This window comes from Cervus canadensis, chromosome 2 (assembly GCF_019320065.1).
Source record: "Cervus canadensis isolate Bull #8, Minnesota chromosome 2, ASM1932006v1, whole genome shotgun sequence".
NCBI lineage: Eukaryota > Metazoa > Chordata > Mammalia > Artiodactyla > Cervidae > Cervus > Cervus canadensis.
Genome location: NC_057387.1, coordinates 21,154,916 through 21,171,067, shown reverse-complemented (window position 1 = coordinate 21,171,067; position 16,152 = coordinate 21,154,916). Strand labels below are relative to the sequence as shown.

General features: G+C 46.7%; 1 long non-coding RNA gene across 1 annotated transcript; it reads left to right on the top strand.

The window, feature by feature from the left end:
* Positions 1-2,457, top strand: LOC122427414. The gene is made up of 2 exons (XR_006265414.1): positions 1-55; positions 2,346-2,457. It is a non-coding gene; the product is annotated as an uncharacterized LOC122427414 (long non-coding RNA).
* Positions 2,458-16,152: the final 13,695 nt, after the last annotated feature.

The window sequence follows — 16,152 nt, the reverse complement described above, 5'->3', positions numbered from 1 at the left end:
CTGGATCCTTCTGGGGCTGGACCCCAGCAAGTGGCGCCCGAACAGGGACCCAAAGGTAAGTCTCTTGTCGTCAAGTTTTCGGAATGGCTAGGACCCCAACCAGGGCGCCGCGGCCCCCCCTGCATAAGACAGGTAGGGTAAGGAGGGTATGTAGGACCCCACTAGGGCACTAAAGGCGCCCCCTACATAAGAAAGCTAGGGCGAAAAATGTGGGTAGTTTTGAGAAAAACCCCACTAGGGTGATAAAGGCCCCCTTACGTAAGAAAGTTAGGGTAAAAAGGTGGGTAGGTTCCAGCTTTTTTCTTTTCTAAGATTAACATGCTCTCCTTTTTCTTCTTCTAATTACTAACAAAAAATGGGTAACAGTGAGTCAAAAGAAAGGCAGCCTTTTATTGGAGTTATAAGGCAACTTCTTAACCATAGAGAAATTAAAGTTAAAAAGGCCAGTGTTCAGTCCTTGTTTACGTTTGTCCAATAGCAATGTCCATGGTTCCTAGAAGAGGGCACTGTAAAACTAGAAACATGGGAAAAGGTAGGAAAACAACTAAAAGCTTACTATACCCTGCATGGCCCTGAGAAAGTGCCGACTTACACCTTTTCTTTGTGCAATATGATTAGAGATGCTTTAGATCCCCTTCATGAATCTGAAAGAGTAAAAATTAAAGAGGAGGAAAAAGATACTGATTCCAAACCTCATTATCGACAGCTAAGGGAGAAGCTAGCTGACATGAACACCAATAGTCATTTAGAAAGTGGGGATAAAAAAGAAGAACAGCTTTTGCCCCAAGATGAACAAGATTTAGAAGAAGCAACAGGTCACTATCATTCTGATGAGGATTGGTCCTTTTTTGCCAAAGGCGCTCCTAAAAGTCTAAGAGATATATCTCCAATTGCACCCCTGCCCCCACAAACCTTTGGTCGAAAATTTCACTTGGCCAACCTAGTTTGACTTAACAGACAGGTAGGCCAGGGGTCTCAAAATAGAGAAAATAGGCTGCACATGTCAGACATTTTTATCTCTCTTAAGCGGTAAGAGGAAACAAACTAGTGATATTTCTTTTTTTTCTTTTTCCTTCTCTATACAAATTTCAAAAGAGGTTTCTCTTAAAATTCTGTATTGCCATAACGACACCTGGTTCCACCTGAACTTAACTTTTCTCAAATCTTGAGCTAACCAATGTGTTTTTCTTATACAAATATTCTCTTCAGCTATGTTAATGAAACTGTATTTGCTTGGAAACCTGCCTTTCTTTAAGATTCCCGTCCATCATTTTGTGGCCCAGGACAACTCACCTGGTGCCAAGGTTACCTCAAAATGCATGTTATAGGTGAGGGGCCTAGTGCTATTCTTTGAGTTTTGAGACATTTCCTTTCTCTAATTAGCAGACTGCTGGTAGTTATATGACACCTGGCTAAAGACTAGCAGGGGGGCAGCCTTTCTACCCCCTTCTGATGCCTATGTCAGAAGCTTCCTCTATTTCCCTTATACCTTAAGAAAACTTTATTCAATTTGAGAACACATTACAAACTTCTACCAATTTCCAATTAGCTTTTCTAAAATATTTTTGAAAAATTTCATTTCATTATCCTTCTGGTAAGCTGTGGAATTTCTTCAAAAACACTGAATTTATTATTTCTCACATTTCTTTTATACAGATTGGACTAAAAATGTCAAAGCTTCATTCTGGTCTCTTAAAATACATAAACTCTTTTATACTAAATTCCATTCTGCTCAACAAAATAAATTATATGCTCTTATTCAAGTTATTTGCCTATACCCTTACCCTATTAATATAGTCTCTGACTCTAAATATTCAGTTTTTGTGTTAAGAAATATAGAAACTTCTACCATAAACTCCTAGTTCTATTAAAACAGACAATGGCTCTGCCTATATTTCTAAACACTTTAAACAATTTTTACCGTCTTTTTCTATTAAACATATTACAGGTATTCCTTATAATACACAGGTACACTACTGCCTTCCTTATCTAAAGCAGACTTTACTAGAGTCCAACATAAGAATATTTTCTAAGCCTATAACTAATGTTAATACAGCTTTATTTGTTTTAGATTTTTTGAACCTACCACAGGAAAATATTTTGATAAGAGCAGAAAGACACTTCAAAAATTTAAAGGACACTTCTCTTCCTCTACCCACTTGGTACCAAGACGGGTTCAATAATCAATAAAAATCTGAGAAATTAATCTTACGGGGGAAGGTATGCTTGTATTTCCCCAGATGGATCCAACAGACTTTTTCCTCAGAAAATTTGACCCAAGGGGTCCCCCTTCTTGCTACTGGTGGGGACTCTTCTTTTCTGAGACTGACATCCTGACCACTCAGGGTACTCAGAGGCCAGATTGCCTGCCAATGGACCAGACACAGCGACCGCAACTGGGACCCTTTAGTCCCTGGTCTCCTCCTGACGTGGACAACTGGCCAGAGAGCCCTGACCGGTGAGGAACAAGAGACTTTATTGACCTTTCTCCCCTTCTCTCTCTCTTTCCTCTCCTTAGCCCTTCCTATCCTTCCATTTTTCTAGTCCCCCAGTCCCAGACGCAGGAATCTAAGCAAGCCTTTAAAATTTTTATTTGTTTCAACCTTTTGTAAACTAGTAAATCTTGTACTATAATATCTAATTCATGACCAAACTTAGAAAATGAAGCTAGATCTTGCACTGTGTCTGTCTAAATATGTCTTGGTGTGTCTTTGTCTCTGGGTAATATTTTTTAGGTTAATTTGTAAATGAGCTCTAATTGGCTTTAAAAGAGGGTAAGCGCTTACAAATCAAATAGTTCTAAATTAAACAATAAATTCCAGGTTCAGATAAACTGGAAAATATTCAGTATTAAATACCTGATATTAATGTTTGTTTGTTGACCTATCTAATATAGACATGTCTTAAAACAATTGACATCAAGTAAAATATTTTCATTGTACCTAGGTTTAATATAAGTTAAATATTGTATCTGTTACAAGTTTGTCAACAAAAAATTACCTCGAATAAAAAAACTTCTAATAAATGTAAATGAGATATGAGTTTATATATAAACTCTATTAAAAATAATTATTCTTTAAAAATATTTGTCTACAATAGTCTCTCCAGATTGGTATAACCTGAATTTCTAAAGGTTATGCTAAACTAAGTATTAAAAGTCTATTAAATAATTAGGTCATTTCCAATATAAAATAAGATTTTGAAACATTTACTACTAAACACTGATTTCCTTTTACAGAAAAACTGAAGAAGTTTGGGACTGCTGATGAGTAAAAGTAAGCTGATGCAAAAACTTGAATTTGACTTTTCTCTCTGTTAAAAGAACACACTTTCTTCAGATGTTAAACTGCATTTGACAATAGATTTAAGTTTATATTACCTCTTAAATGGTCTGTTCTATATTTGCCTCTAAAATCCTATATTGTTACTTTGGCTGAGTAAATAGCTGTTGTTTCACAGTGACCTGTAGTCCTATCTGACTGAATGCTCTAAACCTTTCTGTTATTTGTTGACAAAACTTCCTAAGTTATTCTGATGAAAGACTTTTAGCTTCTAGTTAACTTTGGGATGCTTCAGAGGGCCCCTGAAGCATCCCAAAGAAAGATATTGAACTGTGTTTATTTGGTTGGTTAAATTACATAAAAAAGATTATCAAATGAGTAATAAATCTGCTCATTGTTAGAAAACGTCACAGGAAAAAAGAGCCACCTCTAAGGACCGTTGATGAAGGCCTTTATTGGGCGGTCGCTCTCGGGCAGAACTCCCTGGGGCAGGTGAGTGAGGAGACAAAGGGAGCCTGCGAGGTATGAGGGGTGGGGAGAGGTTTTGTAGCCAGGGCCGGCGTCCAAGCCAGGTCTTCCCATATAAGGAAGAAAGCACGGGCTACAGCGGCGGTTGGTGTCCAAGGGCTCTGTGTCGGTACATGATTGGACCAGGCTGCAGGGGGTCAGTCCCCGGAAGTTTAGCCAGCCTCCAGAATTTGTCTGCGGCACTTTTCCGGGGCATGCCTCAACATGCCCAACCTTTCATCCCGGCCTTTTTGTTATAGGACAAGGGGCGCTGGTTCTCTCTGGCTACTTCCTGCTGAAAGGGGGCGGCGAGGGGTGGGGTGTGGCCGGGATGACAGGGAGCATCTGCCATTAATTTTGTCACAGAGTGTTTGTTGGAAGCCCTTGGTACTGCTGTCGCAACACCATCAGCTGGACCGTGTTGAGCCGCTGTTTGACAAAGGCCAAGAGCTTATTTAAGAGACCGGGCCTGAAAGTTAAGAGCAACAAGAGGATTATGAGTGGTCCCATTAAAGTCGAGAGCAGGGTGGTCAGCCAGGGGGAGTTTTGGAACCATGATTCGAACCAACCTTGCTGGGCTTCCCGTTCCCTCTTTCTGCGCTCTAGTCCTTCTCTTACCTTGGTCATGGACTCTCTTACTACCCCTGTATGGTCTGCGTAAAAGCAACACTCTTCCTTGAGGGCTGCACAGAGGCCCTTGTAAAAAGATCAGGTCTAGGCCTCGTCTGTTCTGTAACACCACTTCTGACAAAGAGGTTAGGGATTTTTCTAAGGCCATCATAGACTTTTCTATTCATGCAATGTCTTCATCAATGGCGACTCTCAGGGTGATCAGGCCCTGATGTTGTGTGGTCAGGGAAGCAATGCCCGTACCCATTCCGGCTGCCCCCAGGGTGAACAGCATTGCTAGAGTAATAGCTGTAACAGGCTCCCTCTTATGTCTAGGAGCTGAGGTATCTTGGTCCCAAAAGTTGTAGAGGACCTCTTCTGGGTGGTATGTAATCTTGGGTACTACCACTACCATGACACAGAATTCCCTGCTCTGGTCAAAGACAGCCAAATGGAGACAGGGCGTTAGCCCAGTCTGTGAGCATACCCCCAACCCCCCAATTTCAGGTATGACGTAGGTCTCTCCATTTTTTAAGATCCAGGTGACTTGAAAAGGCTGGTGGGGTTTTGGTTGGTGTGCCCCCCTTTTTACAGGACTCCCAGTACCCCCAGAGTAACCCAGAGTAGAGAGCCCCGCATTGTTCTGAGGTTGGGGTGAAGGGGGTGTGGCGGACAACCAGCCTCGTGGGTCTCGTAGGGATGGAGCTGGTAACCAGGTCAGGGTGTCCCAAGGGAATAGCACCCCAGGAGTAGGAAGCAGATGGCTAGGTATGTGAGGACCAGGGACAGTCGAAGAGTGGAGGACCAATCGCGGGGGGGGCCGCAGCCGCTAATCCAATGGCAAAAAGTATGGCCAGAGCTCTGATTGTTAGCAGCCACAGCGGGTGATGCCAGGTCAGCATCGGATATCGGGATGTGGTCCCTCAATTATTTTGGGATCGACGACAGAGGGGTTCGGGTGATGGTCAGTTTGGTCAGCCCCATGAGGGTGGAGCGGTAGGAGTAATTGGGAGGAGGGGCCTGGGCCGGGGCCACCCCTGTCTCTGGGAGACCCAGGGGAGCTCGTTTGAGCCGGGTCAGGTGATACCAGGGCTCGTGTCCCAGAAGTTTGGCTGCCGTGGGAGTGGTGAGGATTACAGTATGGGGCCCCGTCCAGCGAGGTTGTAGCGGGCGAGGACTCAAGGATTTTAGCAGTGCCTGATCTCCCAGGGCCAGAGGCTGAGTTGGCCCCTCGTCGTCTGTTGGTTGTGGCAGGACCCGGTCTGCGTGTTCTCTCAGCAAGGATCGTATGAGGGAGAAGAGGGGGAGGTACCCCGCGAGTGGGGGAGCCTCTCCCTCTGGGAGGTGAGTCAGGAGATAGGGCCTGCCGTAGAGCAGTTCAAAAGGGGTCAAACCTGTTTTGGAGTGTGGTGTGGTGCGAATGCGAGTGAGCGCCAGAGGAATGAGGTCGACCCAAGACAGCCGCAGTTCTGAGGCAAGCTTGGTCAGGTGCGTCTTGATGATGCCGTTCACCCGCTCTACTTTGCCTGACGATTGGGGCCGATAGGGGATGTGGAGATGCCAGTCGATGCCCAGGGCCATAGCTACCTGCTGGGAGATCTGTGAGATGAATGCAGGCCCATTGTCAGACTGGAGAGAGTTTGGCAACCCAAATCTGGGAATGAGATGGGTCGTCAAGACCTCTGCCACCGCCGCTGCCATCTCTTGGGTGGTGGGGAAGGCCTCGACCCATCCTGAAAAGGTGTCCACCAAGACCAGGAGATAGCAGTAGGTTCGATGTCTGGGCATGTGGGTGAAGTCTATCTGCCAGTCTTGTCCGGGCATATGTCCCCTTAGCTGGTGAGTCTCCTGTGGGGGTCGGAGTCCTCCTTGAGGAGAGGTGGAAGCACATGTTAGGCAGGAGTGGTGGACAGCGGTGGTCTGTCTGAGATGTAGGGGAGAAAAGACAGGGCTGAGAAAGGGAAAGAGAGCCCTTGGCCCGATGTGGAGGGTATAGTGGATTTGGGATATTATGGCCTTAGCCTGGTGCTCAGGAAGCACTGGTTTATTACGGAGTAGTATCCATCCCGACGGGTGCCTCTGAGCCCCTTCCTGTGCCAGCAAGGCTCTGGCTTCCTCGCTGGAATAATCTGGGTTGAGGGTGGATCTCAAAGTCAGCAAGGGCTCGGGGGCTTGTTGTAAGGTGATTTGTCGAGCCACTTGATCTGCCATATTATTACCCAGAGCGACAGTGTCATGAGTATTTTGGTGTCCCTTGCAGTGTATGATAGCGACCTCTTTGGGCAGAGATAAGGCATCTAACAGTCAAATAATGTGGGGGGCATTACAGATGGGGGATACTTTAGTGGTCAGGAAGCCCCGCTCTTTCCAGATTGCTGCGTGAGAATGGGCAATCAAGAAGGCATATTTGGAGTCTGTGTAAATATTGGCCCTTTTTCCTTTTGCTAGGTGTAAGGCTCTAGTTAGGGCTGTTAGTTCAGCCTTCTGAGAGGTCATCCCGGGTGGCAAGTGCTGAGCCTCCAGGACTTCTCGGGTGGTTACCACAGCATAAGCCGCCCTTTGGTTCCCATCGGGATCTCGCTTTGAGCTCCCATCGACGAACAAAGTTAGCTCTGGATCTGGTAGAGGTTCGGAAAACAGGTTGTGAGGTGGTTGCATAAGGGACTCAAGGACCTCTGAGCATGAGTGGGCTGGGGGTTTTGAGGAGAGGGGGAGGGAGGGCAATGAAGAAAGCGGGTTTAATTGTGGAGAATGACCCATGGAAACTTGCGGATAGTCCAAAAATACCAGGTGAAACTGCTGGAGCCTGGATTCGCTGAGGTCAGAGAGAAATCTAGAGGCTAAAAGATCGCCAAGGCGATGAGGTGAGAAGATGGTCAGGGGTTGACCATGAATCAGCTTTTTAGCATCAGCGTACAATGTTGCCGCTGCCGCTAGTGCCCGCAGGCAGGGGAACCATCCCCTGGCTGTGGGGTCAAGTTGTTTGGATATGTAAGCAATAGGCAGCAGTTCGGGGCCAATCGGTTGCACCAAGGCTCCAAAGGCTATCCCTCCCTTTTCATCAGTGTATAGATGGTGCGGATAGTTGGGATTTGGGAGAAAGAGAGGGGGTGCAGCCAATAGGGTTGAGTGTAAAGCGAGGAAGGCCTTAGCCACTTCGGCGGGGGAAGACAGCGGTCCTGTGGGAGTCTCTTTAGCGGCGGCATATAGGGGTTTGGCCAGGGTGGTGTAATTTGGGACCCAGTGTCGGAAGAATCCCGTCAGTCCTAAGAAGGACAATATCTGGTCTCCGTTGGCCATAGGGCAGATGGACCTGAGGAGGCTACACAGATCTGCTGTCAGGGCCTTAGTGGTAGGGGTGATTTTGAGGCCTAGATAGACAACAGAAGTCTGAGTCAGTTGGGCTTTGGATTGTGAGGCTCTGTAACCCTGGGAACTGAGGAAATTAAGAAGAGTTGCAGAATGTTGTCGGGAGGTCTTTTCCGAGGGGCTGCAAAGGAGCAAGTCGTCTACATATTGGAGGAGGGTGCTAGGGCGGAGCGAGCATCTGGCCAGGTCCTGGGACAGAGCCTGCCCGAAGTAGTGGGGACTGTCTCTGAACCCCTGAGGGAGTACGGTCCATGTGAGTTGTGTGGTCAGCTGGGTGTCAGGGTCAGTCCAGGTGAAAGCAAAGAGGAATTGGCAGTCGGGGTGGAGTGGGATGGTAAAAAAGGCATCCTTGAGGTCAATAATGGTGAAATGAGAGGTTTTGGGAGGTATGGAAGAAAGGAGGGTGTAGGGGTTAGGGACAAGTGGATGGGCAGGGACCACCACCACGTTGATCAGGCGGAGATCCTGCACTAGCCGGTAGTCTCCTGAAGCCTTCCGAACAGGGAGGATGGGCGTGTTACAGGGGGAAGTTGTGGAGATCAAAAGACCCTGTCCCATGAGACGGTCGATGATGGGCTTTAGCCCCCTGAGGTTACGAGTAGACAAATGAAACTGGGGCCGGGCTGGGAAACAGGTGGGGTCTCTTAGCCGGATGAGGACTGGAGGGTGGTGCCGATCCACCACCGGGACTCAGGTGTCCCAGACCTCAGGATTAACAGAAGAGGTTAGAGAGTCAACAAGTAACATTAGGAAGGCCCCTGATGTGGGAGCCGATCCTGGAGTTAGGTGAAGAGTGGCCTTCAGCTTAGCGAGTATATCTCTTCCCAAGAGAGGAGTAGGGCAGGAAGGGAGGACCAAAAAGGAGTGGGTAAATAGGCAGGAATCTAATTGGCAGGACAGTGGTTAGGTTTGGAGCGGACAGGAGGGTTGGCCGTCAATGCCCATAATCGAAACCTGGGAAGGACGTAAAGTGCCCCCGAAAGAGGGAAGGACCGAATAGGTAGCCCCCGTATCAACTAGAAAGTTGATGGACGTACCCGCTACCTGGAGCGTTACCCTGGGCTCGGCTTGGGTTATTGGGGTTCCCGAGTCTGGGCGGCGTCAGTCATCGTTGAAGCTCAGCAGCTCCAAGGCCGGAGGGGGGCAGGAGGTCTCCCTGGGGCGCTCTGGTCCCCGGCCCCTAGAGGTCGGGGCCCAAGAGGCCTGGGGACAGTCACTAGCCCAGTGTCCTCGTTGTTTGCACAACGGGCACGGCTTGGAAGGAGGCCGCGGATTGGGGCACATCTTGGCCCAGTGTCCTTCTTGGCCACACTTGAAGCAGGCCCCCGGAGGGGGGTTTTGGGGCCCCGAGCCCGCCGCCAGCCGCAGGGCCTCTACCAAGGCCTGGGTTTGCTGGTTTAGGAGGCTTGCCTGAAATTTGGCCTTTTGCTTGAGCCTTGCCTTTCAGCTGGCCTCAGCAGTTTCTTCACGGGCGTTGTAAACTTTAAAGGCCATTTTTACCAGGTCTCGAATAGGGGTCTGAGGGCCGTCCTCGGCCTTGGCCAGTTTTTTTCGGATGTCAGGTGCAGATTGGGAGATAAAATGATTGGCCAAGGTAGCTGTCCCAATGGGGGACTCAGGGGACAGTCTGGTGTATTGAACAAGGGCCTCAGTCAGCCGATTAAGAAACATGGCTGGGTTTTCGTCGGGCCCCTGAGTCACCTCATCTAGTTTGAGGAGGTTTACAACCTTATGAGAGGATGTTTCCATTCCATCGAGGATACACTCTATCATATAGCGTACCCACAGCTGGCTGCCACCCCCTTCTTGGTAGTTCCAATCAAGGTTGGTGTCAGGAACTGCCTGAGCTCCCGAGGGGCCCTCGGGGGAGGGGTTGGCACAGTGCCGCTGGTCGGCCTGAGCCTTGGCTGCCATCCAAATGGCCTGCCTCTCTTCGGGGGTGGTGGTAGACCCCAGGATGACATATATGTCTTGCCATGTTAGGGCGTAGGTGCGGGTCAGACTCGTAAACTGTTTAATATATTGAGTGGGGTTGGAGGAAAAGGATCCCAGTTTGGCCTCAATCTGTGCTAAGTCTTGGAGAGAGAAGGGGACGTGGACCTGGGCTAGACCCTCAGCTCCGGCTACTTGTCGCAGAGGGAGTAGCGGGACTGGGGGAGGGGGAGGGGAGGCTCCTGGAGGGTTGCTGTGGGAGCGAGTGTGGGAGCTAACCGGAGAAGGGGAGGGAGTGATGGGGGGAAGGGGAGGATACAAGATAGGGTTAAGGGCCGGAGGATCCGGGGCCGGTGGTGGAGTCTCGGGGGCGGGAGCAGGGGCAAAAGGGGCCAGAGTGGAGGGGGAGGGGGCAGGAACCAGAGAGGAAGGGGTGGGGGCCATGGGAGAGGTATAGGGAGGGAGGGCCACCAGATCTTCTGGGGGAACAGAGAAAGCAGAGGACTCAGAGACGGGAGGAGTTGGCTTGGCCCGGGAGGGTGGAGTCGGGGGAGCCATGGTGAGTAGGATTTGGCTGGGAGCGCACGTGGTGCACAGGGTGGGGCGAGAGCGCAACGCCCAAAAGGCCTGAACATAGGGGACCTCAGACCATTTTCCCGTTCTCCGGCAGTAATTATCTAAGTCACGGAGGACGTCAAAGTCTAATGTCCCTGTGGCTGGCCCTTGTGAGCCATTATCTAGGGAATACTGAGGCCAGGCCTGTGAACACAGAAAAGTGAGCTGCTTGGGGCGGATATATCCCTTTAGTCTTAGGGTCCGCAGGTTAGCCAGCAGGCACTCTAAGGGGGTGGAGTATTGGGGATCGGGTTTGGAGGCTGTCGATCCCTTGGTGACCACGGGGCGTGGAGGCAACCCCCGCTGTCCGAATGTCTTTGGACGTGTCAAGGGAAGCCAGAGGTCCGTGCAGCCATTCGGAACGTCTTCCTCACGAGCTGGGGACCGGGAGAGGCCGAAGCTGGAGGTCTACTCAGCCGCTTGGGACGTCTCCCTCACGGGCTGGTGACTGGAAAAGGCCGAAGCTGGAGGCCGAAGCCGGAGGTCTACTCAGCCGCTGGGAACGTTTCCCCACAAGCTGGTGACCGGGAGGGCCCAGTAAGTGCGCACCCATTACCGGGCCCTAGGAGGTGGTTGCCAGGGAGGGCAGGCCTCAAAGCCGAAGGGACTTACCCCGTATCCTGCCATCCGGGGGGTTGGTCAGCCGCCTGGGTCCGGGGCTACCGTGGCGGTGGAGCTTGAGGGGGCCTCAACGGCGAGTGCCGGGGGCCCTCACCTTGAGCCCCACATTGGGCGCCAGATGTTAGAAAACGCCGCGGGGAAAAAAGAGCCACCTCTAAGGACCGTTGATGAAGGCCTTTATTGGGCGGTCGCTCTCGGGCAGAACTCCTGGGGGTGGGTGAGCGAGGAGACAAAGGGAGTCTGCGAGGTATGAGGGGTGGGGAGAGGTTTTATAGCCAGGGCCGGCTTCCAAGCCAGGTCTTCCCATATAAGGAAGAAAGCACGGGCTACAGCGGCGGTTGGTGTCCAAGGGCTCCGTGTCGGTACCTGATTGGACCAGGCTGCAGGGGGTCGGTCCCCGGAAGTTTAGCCAGCCTCCGGAACTTGTCTGCGGCACTTTTCCGGGGCATGCCTCAACATGCCCGACCTTTCACTCATGTTATAATATATGGTAAAATTACTAATACAGATATCCTAAAAATTATATAGAGTTCTTAACATTTTGATATGTCTTAATATTCTAATGAAAAACCTGATGACTTCACAAAAGTTAACAAAGGACTGAATGAACCAGGAAATATGCTTATAACTTTTATGGTTTATATCTAAAAAATTACAGGTTTGAATCTTATGTTTTCCAGGAGTAGAAAAAACCTTCTTCTCAAACTAATTATAGAAAAAATTTGGTCTCTCAACAGGGAATGCCTCGGAGTCCTGAATACATTTTCCCGCTAGTCTGTGTCTCCCAAACTTAACAGCTTACTCACCCAACCCCCACTTTATTACAGATCATAAAATAGATGAGAAAAGATGGATCATATCAACCAATGACTCCACCCATATGTTCCCTCCCTGAAACCCTCACACCCTGGGGAAGGAAAAAACACTAATTAACATTTCTTTAGGCTATGAAGTCCTTCCATTACCTGGGCCCAGAAAAATCATGCATAAACAACAGCCGACAAACTTGGGTTTTCGTCCTACCTCCAAAAGAAGGCTTTCGGACATTGCGACCCTTTCTCTGTCTGTGAACCATGTTTATACTACTAAAATTTTAGGGAAAGAGTTAGGGAAAGAACAAAAAACATTATATATTATGCTGCTTAAGTGGCTTAAAAGGTTATTAACACTATGTTGAAACATTACCATGACAAAGGGCTTCTTGGCTGGCTTGACAGTGGAATGACACCCTCCTTCTACTCCTGGAATCGTCCTCAATAAACAAATTGGGCCTAAACTGTGAGACATATATAAAACATAAAAAATTGCTGCCAACACCAGAAAACTTGAAGCTCGGACCGGACATTTCATGGAGACCAGTTGTGATCATTGTAACTATTTCTTTTGCTATAATCAGTCATATTTTATACAGGCCTATGTCCCACTTACAATTTAATTTGTAACTTGTATTAATTGCCAATTTTGTGTTACTCCTGTTCAATTCAATTATAGTATCTACAATAGGGAACAAATCAAATTTCATTTACATGATAATGCCTCTCTGAATGTACTATTACTGCAAAAGAAAATCTCTGAAACTTTTGCCCTCTTCCACTAATTTGAAAACTTTAGCTGAATACATTATCCGTGCTAAACCCACAAAGATGGTTTCAAAGTATTACCCACAACATTGGGTCTAGAACTGTAACTTTGGTGATTGTCTTGATAATTGTATTTGTTGTTTATCGTTGCCCTTCTATAACGTTAGTTAATACTGGCCAAACTCATTTGGTCAAGACCTTTTTTGCAGGTGTGATAAAAAAGGAAAAATTGTCAAAAAGCAATTAACAGGAGGCTTCCCCTGTGCTGTTACGGATCTATCAGGAAACCTCTGGCCCTTATTAATTCCTGAATATTCAGGAATTGAAGAGAGAGGCTCACCTTTCCAGGGGCTAAAAAAATCCAGGCATTTCCTTCGTTAGTTTCTCATTATGGTGATAAGTACCCTCTTCTCTCTTTAATAGAGATCCCCTTGTATTCTGTAAGTCTGGAATTTTAATCTTTATCTTTGCTGAAAATAACTACAGTATATATGCTCATTCCATGTTGTTTAAAACACCTTCGCTCCATCAGAGCTTTGGTCCCTGTAAAATAGCTCCAGCATAAGTTTAGATTTAGACAGATTACATGGACAGATTAGAAGAATCGAGCATTCCTGATTAAATTTTACTGCCGCTAGAGCCGCCAGTGATTTCCTTAAGACCTTCTCCAACTTTATCTCTGCCAAAAATATCTTGTCTACTGTTCTCAGTTACACCGCTATAATAGCGCTGATTCTTCTTATTATTATTCTCCCTTGTATCGTCAGAAATCTTCAGCAGAACACTCAAAATCTCGCAACTGAGATCCATCTGGCTGTTTTGAAAAATAAAAAAGGGGGAGATACCGGGAGCCGTTATGGGGGGTCCCGCCCGTGACGAGGTCATGAAGAAAATACCGGGCAGGCAAGGCCGTCCGGGACCCCATCCATGACGAGGTCACGAGGAAAAAACCTGACAGGCAAGGCCGTCTAGGATAAGGGACCCTCCAGGTTGGCCTCGGCCTCTACCCCACCCTGTATCCTCCCCCCTCCCTTTTCTGCTGTTGTTCTTGTTTGCCCTGTTGCAGATTCTTGTGTTGCCTGCCGAGAGCTCTCCTGCTCCTCTTTCACTGAATAAAGACCAACTTAAACGCTAATTAATAAATCTCCTGGACGCTGGTACCCTATGAAGGGGCCAGGGATGAAGGAAATGCTTCCATTCAAACATTTTGCTGGCATTCTGCCTTGTTTGATAAATGTGTGATCTCATTGCACAAAATGCTCTTGATTGTTCTAAACATCCTAAGCACAGTACGCTAACAAAAGAAACTATTAAGCATAGGCCCCTTCACGGGGTGAGAAAAGCTCCACAAATATGATAGCCACAAATGTGCCTAATAGAAAATACTTTAGATAGAGATTAGCTGGCAACTTCTTGCAGGTGGTTAACTTTTAGACTAAGAGCCTGTTTTGTGCCATATCTGCTGTTTCTGCAGTCCTTCACATTTCTGTTCTGTAAAAAATGTAATCCTATCTAGTTCCCATAGAGATGATGCTTATTAGAAAGAAAATAGATTAATTATAAGGAAAACAGGATCAGCTACTGAAGTTGCTAAAGTCACATCAGGTGCAAGCCATAAAATGTTAGCAGGCCTGAAGGCCAAATGATAAGAAAGACTCTTGTGAACAAGAAAGTATGTGGGTGACATCCAGTTTCTGTTGAAGGTCAAGTTGTTGTAATGTTTTGAGATGACCTGTGTGCAAGCAATGTGCACTTCCCCCAAAGATGTTGTTAAGGGTATAAAAGAGCCATGCAAAAATAAACTTCAGACTCAGCCCTGAGCTTTGTCTCACTATCTCTCTCATTCGCCGACGCCGTTCATCCTGAGGGTTCCCCTGGATCCTGCTGGGGCTGGACCCCGACAGTCCTACTCCCTGAGTCAGCGTTACTGAAGATGGTTTGATGCCAATAATGCCAACATTGGGTTTTGACTGACCTTACCCCAAAAGTATCCTTCCCAGACCAATGGTTATTTTTCAAGGGTTTACCTTGTATGGTGCAACAGACGTAATTGGGAATGGACACATGTAATCTTCTGAGCATTTTCATAATGTGTGTGTTTTGCAAGTGAAAATGCAGAGAGGTACACTGGCAGTCTGGCTTTGGGCCTGGGTGTCAATCACCATATATAATTCTCCTTTATGAGGATATCTTTTACATCTAATTTAGTCACAAGTCTTTTTTCCATTTCTCATCTCTCTTTTCTTTGCCTAAATCCTGCCTTTACAGTTTATACTTTTGTTGAACTGCTCTTAGCTGATCATAGCTTATCTTATTTTGACTACTTTAAAATATGTTTAAAAATAGATCTTTGGTTTGGGAAATCATTTGGCTCCATCAGGAAGACTTCTGCTCACAATATGGTCTGAATTATATGAAAACACAGACACATACATGCGCAGTGGGGAACACATGACATCAACATAGCCCAATGAGAGAATAAAGGGAAAGAAGCTTAAGGATAGAGTTTAAATTCTCAGTAATTTTAAAAAGTGGGGTTTTTTAAAATGTGGTCCTGTCTTTTTTGATATGGTTCTTATTTATCAAAATGCCATTTATCTCTCAAGAGTGACATTAAAATGAGCTAATCAAAAATTTCTCATTTTTCTAAAAATGCCACTATTTACTATTGTTCTGGATTATTTTCTCACTTTGCTTCAGAAATCTCTTATTTAACTAGTGTCCTTACCATCAAATACCACAAAATAGAATGCCTTCTGTCACCAAATATCTTTTCTTCTGTCTAATGCTACTTTTCTCCTAGAAAGAAAAAGCAGGCTCTTTTCTTTTTTCCATTACCGAAATGAATCTTCCTTGAGATTTCAGAATATTAATCTCTCATCTTATCACTGCCCAAGAGTTATGGTGGTGGAAGGGCCACTGAATACTAAAGAAGAAGAAGTTCTCATACAATCATCCTGTCTCTTCTACTAGACCATGATTTATTGGGTATTGGAGAAGCAAGTGACTTCCTTTGTGTTAATGAGGTGCTCAACTACAAGAAACCAATCCATGTCTGAGGGAGGTGATTACATTACCCAGAGATCCCTGAGTTTGAGATGGATTTGGCACCTGGATGGAATTTGGAGTTGTCTCCCTTGGGGTGGGGATGAGCAGAACAGAAGGAAGAACACAGAATTTTAGTGACTAGCGGGGTGTCAGACTGCTAACTCTTCATTGAAATCTATTTTCCTCGTATTACAGCATTGTAGGACTGTAAGTGGGATGGGGCTGCCCAAATAGCAACTGTATTTCCCAGTTTCCCTTGCAGCTACTTGTCTAAGTTTGACTAAGTCCTCACTTAGGAATGTAAAAAGAGGTGATTAGGCAAGTTCTGCCCAATCTATTTAAACAGGCAGTAGTTTGCCCTGGCTTGCCCTGGACTTCTGACCAATTTTCTTACCTGTGGCCTAGAATATTGATAACTAGAGAGACCTTTGGAAACTGTGTATTGAAGTAGGTCCACCATCAGATTGGGGCTCTAAAAGACTGGATCTCCTAATCTGATCTATTAATCTTGGTCAGTTATATGAGAAATAATAAATTGCTATTTTGTTTGTGCTATTGAATTTTCAATTTTGCTTTTTACAACTGCTTTT